At 35.3% G+C, this 5,000-nt stretch overlaps 1 long non-coding RNA gene across 1 annotated transcript in view; it reads left to right on the top strand.

Annotated features, from left to right (window-relative positions):
* Window positions 1-826: 826 nt before the first annotated feature.
* Window positions 827-5,000, top strand: part of LOC136839791 (uncharacterized) — a 74,294-nt gene continuing 70,120 nt past the window's right edge. The window contains exon 1 of the long non-coding RNA XR_010853466.1: window positions 827-984. This is a non-coding gene — a long non-coding RNA (uncharacterized lncRNA). The remainder of the gene's footprint in view (window positions 985-5,000) is intronic.

The following is a 5,000-nucleotide window of genomic DNA, read 5'->3' as shown; positions in this document are numbered from 1 at the left end:
ATATATATATATATATATATATATATATATATATGTATGTATATATATAAATACATACACACATATATACACACATAAGTAAGATAAGTGATATCTGAGTTTCTGTCGCAGAATGACTCAGTCATATTGGACAGTACTTGTACGTGGTATATATTTTCCTTATAGTTACAAGGTTAGATAGAGAAAGAAAGCGGGGTTGGGGGCGAGGGATGTATTTCTCTCTATTTATTGCAGATCATGATGGCATGGCTTTAGTTAGACAGAAATCAAATTACTTAATTCTAAAACGTAGCTGACATACTTATATACATGCCATTATATTTGAAGTATATTCTGATTTTTAATATGGCGCTTTTCGTTGGTTGGTTTATGTCATGTATGTCTCATAAGTGCAAGACGTTATGTAACGCCGTCTTGCAAGATGTTTATGTAACGAACGCGGGGATACTCCGCTCAGTGGACGTGTTCATTTCAGTGGCGTTGCATCATGATAGCGCAATATTTTAGTGCATAAGTGTAATCAATTATTCTTATATTTATAATGGAATCCTATTTGACAGACTTCTATTATGTAAGTTCTACTTCATTTAGTAGGCCATGATTCCTTGTTGTGTATTTAGCTTCGATGCTCATATGTTTGTTTCTATCATTATATACGCTTATATACTTTGTAGCTTTTTCTATGCCTGTAAGATGTCTGTCCAATAAAGTACAGCTCGGAGAACATCTTTTTTTCATCTGAATACATCATCAAGAAATCACGATCGCGAAGACGATTTGATAAGAGAATAAATACTAACAATCGTCTTATCCTCTCCCACAGGTAAGAGATTATAGCAAATGCAGTGGCTAGTTAACAGTTTAGACTGGGTTGCCTTAAACCACAAAAAGCCTTGGTAAGTCGTTGATTGCTATAAGAGGCCAGTGTGGACCTCTGGACGGAGTACAATCAACTAGGACGGTTAGCAGCTCCATCGACTTTCCGTAAGTAAAATGCTCATGTTCTTTAATGTTTAGAGTCATCCCTTATTCCCTACTCAAAGAAAATGGCTGTAAGTGACATAGGTAGAAGAAAATGGACATTAAATGTCCATTTTCTTTTACCTATAGGGGACTTCTTAAATCTGGAAATTTATTGGAAGACCGGCAGTTTTATAAAAAAGTCAAAAAAGGGGATGGGGGATGTTGTCTGAGTTCCCTGTTCATTGTTGATGTGCTTATCAATTGGCTTTCATATCCCCGGTTTAACAAATAAAATTACTATGTAATATTAGACTAACAACATTTAATACCGCAAAGAATGTGCAAGTGATAGCTCACGAATTCCTACCGCCTCCCCTCCGCCTCTCTCTGTATTTTCGACTACAGCATCACTGGTAGTATCATTAGCGCAGTTAAATATTAGCCATCCAAAGAAATACGTTATTTTTTTCACTCATTTTGCAAATCATCGACTGTGGATCCTTATGACAGAAAAAAACGGCCATCCTAATAATCACGTAAAATTCTTCTGTCGGTTTCGGTTTAATTATAATATATCGAAGGCTACAGGATTTACTTTCTCTTACATTATGGCAGCAAACATCAAATTTAATCATCCTATTATCTTAATTGTATTTTCGTCACCGAGTATTACTTTTTTTATCATTGTGGTAGGTAAGACCCGGCAACTAGTGCTAGGTTAGGTTAGAATGTCACTATATATCTTTGCCAGTTTGTTTTCAATTAATGATTTCTTGGCGATCTTCGCCACTTCATATATCCCATGGGTTATCTGCTGATTTAGTACGTTATGTCTTTTTAGGGAGACAGAACCTAAAAAGACATATCCTACTCACTGAAGATCAAAATAAGACCTCTAAAATAGTTTTTAAAAAGAAATAAACTTGTATAATTGTCATCTAATCCTGATGACGTCCGTGACTCTGCTGCACAATACGAATGAACCTTTTGTACTGTAGAACCTCCTCTGGTTTATGTGAGGTCCTTCCTGTCACTTTGGTCAATTTTTGTGCCCAAACAAAGAAGATACACAAGCAGGCAAATAATGATGCATAATTTTAGACAAATCTGTTTCCACAAAGTAAAATCCTCGCCAACTTGAAGGCTGCTTTACTTGAATACGTTAAAAACAAAAAGAGAAATAAAACATTTTCGTAACTTCAGATTTAAAAAATTTAAAAATGGGGTAGGAGGTGTTGAGAGGAAAATTTTCTGACAAAGCGTATCATTCGGTAAAACATGTTAAAACATTATTGTAAAGTGGCAATTATTTTAATAAAAACTGCTCGGATGCTATTATTATTGTTATTATTATTCTTATTGAGAAGGGGAATTTAGTATTTGGACTCGTGTGATCTGCTCAGAAAACAATCTTGTATTATTGTGTATTTGTTGACAAAGATTTACTGCAGGATTTTTGCCAACGTAAAACTCCCATCTAATCGTTTTAATAATCGTTTTAATATAGGTTCGTAAAAGTTGCAATCGAAAGTGCCGAAGATGCGTCGGGTAGAGCTGACGTGGAGGTGCGTGGAGATTCTGACTCGAAAATTACTGATCCCATTCCATTTGTAACATGTTCTTGGTTTCTGTAAAGTGCACGGTAGGGTGTACTCTTATTTTACAAGAGGTTTGCACTAGAGAAACTGAGATGAGGAGTTGTCTTGGTAAATCTAGAATCATGGAACATTCTGGAACTGTTCGTGTGTAAACTGCGGCGCAGCGGTCTGTGCCCACTCTTCTCCAAAAATCCAAACGAGCAGGAACCGCAGCAGGTGTGTGTCCGACCTAGAAAGCCGGTTGATGGCCGAATCTGTGCAGAGCGACTAAGTCCAGCACTACCATTTCTGTCGTGTTGAATCAAGGCTGTCCACTATTTTGCAAGGACATGTAACATGTCCGGAGATAGAGCATTATACGATGAGTCGATTCAAGTAAGTTTGTTGAATTTTAGTCGGTTTTTCTGTATTGTCAAGCGGCCCACAAACGGACCAGAATTCTTCCCATGTCAGTAAAGTCACTTTAGTATGTTATTGGTAGCGAAGCTTACCTTGTAAAGTGTAAAGTACCGAGTATCACAGTGCAATCCCTTTTTTCTGTAAGTTCAGTTCATTTGTTCTTGAGGATCACGTGGTCCTCAACGTTGTTAACCCAGCTATAGCCAGCGTTGAATTAATGTATGTGTAAGTTGGTTGTGTCATTTTTTAAGTTAAAGTAAATGTGCATAAGTCGGGTAGGTTTGTCTGGCTAGAGTTTATTTTTGTAATAAGAGTTAAAAATGTCCTCGTGTTTGTATGGCTGCCACCTGTCCGTGATGGTTCAGTGTCAGTGTCTTTTGTAGACCTGTATCAGGCCCAGAACATCGGGCAAAGAATCGGTATCACTCGCATTTGCTGACGAGAAAATTCTCGACATACTTTCAAGATAATAAAAGATAGGTTCTTTAGTGTGTGTGTATGTGTATGTATGCATATATGTATGTATGTATGAATGTATGTATGTATGTGTATGCACGCACGCGTTTGAGTTTCTTTTAATTCATATATATATATATATATATATATATATATATATATATATATATATATATATATATATATATATATATATATATATATATATATATATATATATGGATCATGTCAAGATTAGAACCCAGCATCTTCATGTCGAGAACAGCGAACCCAATGGTCCCCATGTAGAGAATGGCCCACCCTTTCGGGTCCGAACTCCAATTCCACATGAGGGTTAGTATTGAACACTGCGAAACACTGATTCATCCACAGTGTTTCGCCGTGTTTAGTACTAGCCCCTGGCGGGGGGCGTTAAATGTATTTCGCCTTGTTTAGTACTAGCCCTTGGGCGATCAAATGTCTGGTAGCCTACCGAAGTGTTCATGTCTTGACCAGCGAACCTGAATATATATATATATATATATATATATATATATATATATATATATATATATATATATATATATATATATATATATATATATATATATATATATATATATATTGTATTGATTTAGAGACAAATGCAGTTTTACAAACAGATTTTAGCTTGAGACCTAGTCACCAATGAAAAACAACTATGTGGTCATACCAGGACAGGAAAATCAGTTCGCTATTCCTTTTAACAGTAGAAATTAATAAAATACCACAGACCGGCCTGCATTACAAATATACCATTTTCTGTCAACCAAGTGAAGTTAACAGAAAACGATTAAGCGTAACGATTGCGTTATTCAACAACTCTGGAACACCGAAGAAAAAACTAAAGGGACATTGAATGTTTATTCAGATTCTTGTTATATGAATTGTGTAGTCTGATCATTCTTAAATTTTGTTATATAGACAGAAATAATACAGTTTGAATAATGATATGGGCGATGTTTATAGCAGTAGACATGATAGTGAATCCAAAATTACAGTGAAAACATTTTTGTATTCCATGGAAACGCAGATATGTTCGACCGTAAGCTTTACCACCATAGTTAACAGATATTTTTCAAACGAAATTACATTTAGAAATGTTAACGAGTTGCTTGGAAACAGTTTATGGAATGATTTGTCCTTGTTTTCAATGTTGTCATTTAATTTATTACGGCTTTATTGGCAAATTAGAATTTTTATGTTGTTTTATAAATAAGCCAACATAAGGGAACTCAGTGCTTATTGTAGAGACAGTTAGAAAATGGTTAAGCACCTTGACTCTGTTTCATTGCCTTGTATTCGGTAATTGCTTAAGAATACAGAAGAGGATGAGTGGTCAAAATTTGTCCATTGTTTATTAGGCTAATTAGTAGCCTACCATAGAGTTAACAATTTATTACTAAGAAATCACCGAATGATTTTGCAGTGCCGCCAATCAAAGTACTTTTTAGTTAACTGACATTTTACAAACTCGATACTTTTAGTAATGTACGGTGTTGTTAACATTTTAATAATACCAGGATTATCATTGTCATGTCAATAACAGCGAATTTGTAACAACCC

The sequence above is a fragment of the Macrobrachium rosenbergii genome, chromosome 6 (assembly GCF_040412425.1).
Source record: "Macrobrachium rosenbergii isolate ZJJX-2024 chromosome 6, ASM4041242v1, whole genome shotgun sequence".
Classification (NCBI taxonomy): domain Eukaryota; kingdom Metazoa; phylum Arthropoda; class Malacostraca; order Decapoda; family Palaemonidae; genus Macrobrachium; species Macrobrachium rosenbergii.
The sequence above is the reverse complement of the archived record's forward strand: the minus strand, read 5'-3'. Positions and strand labels throughout refer to the sequence as shown.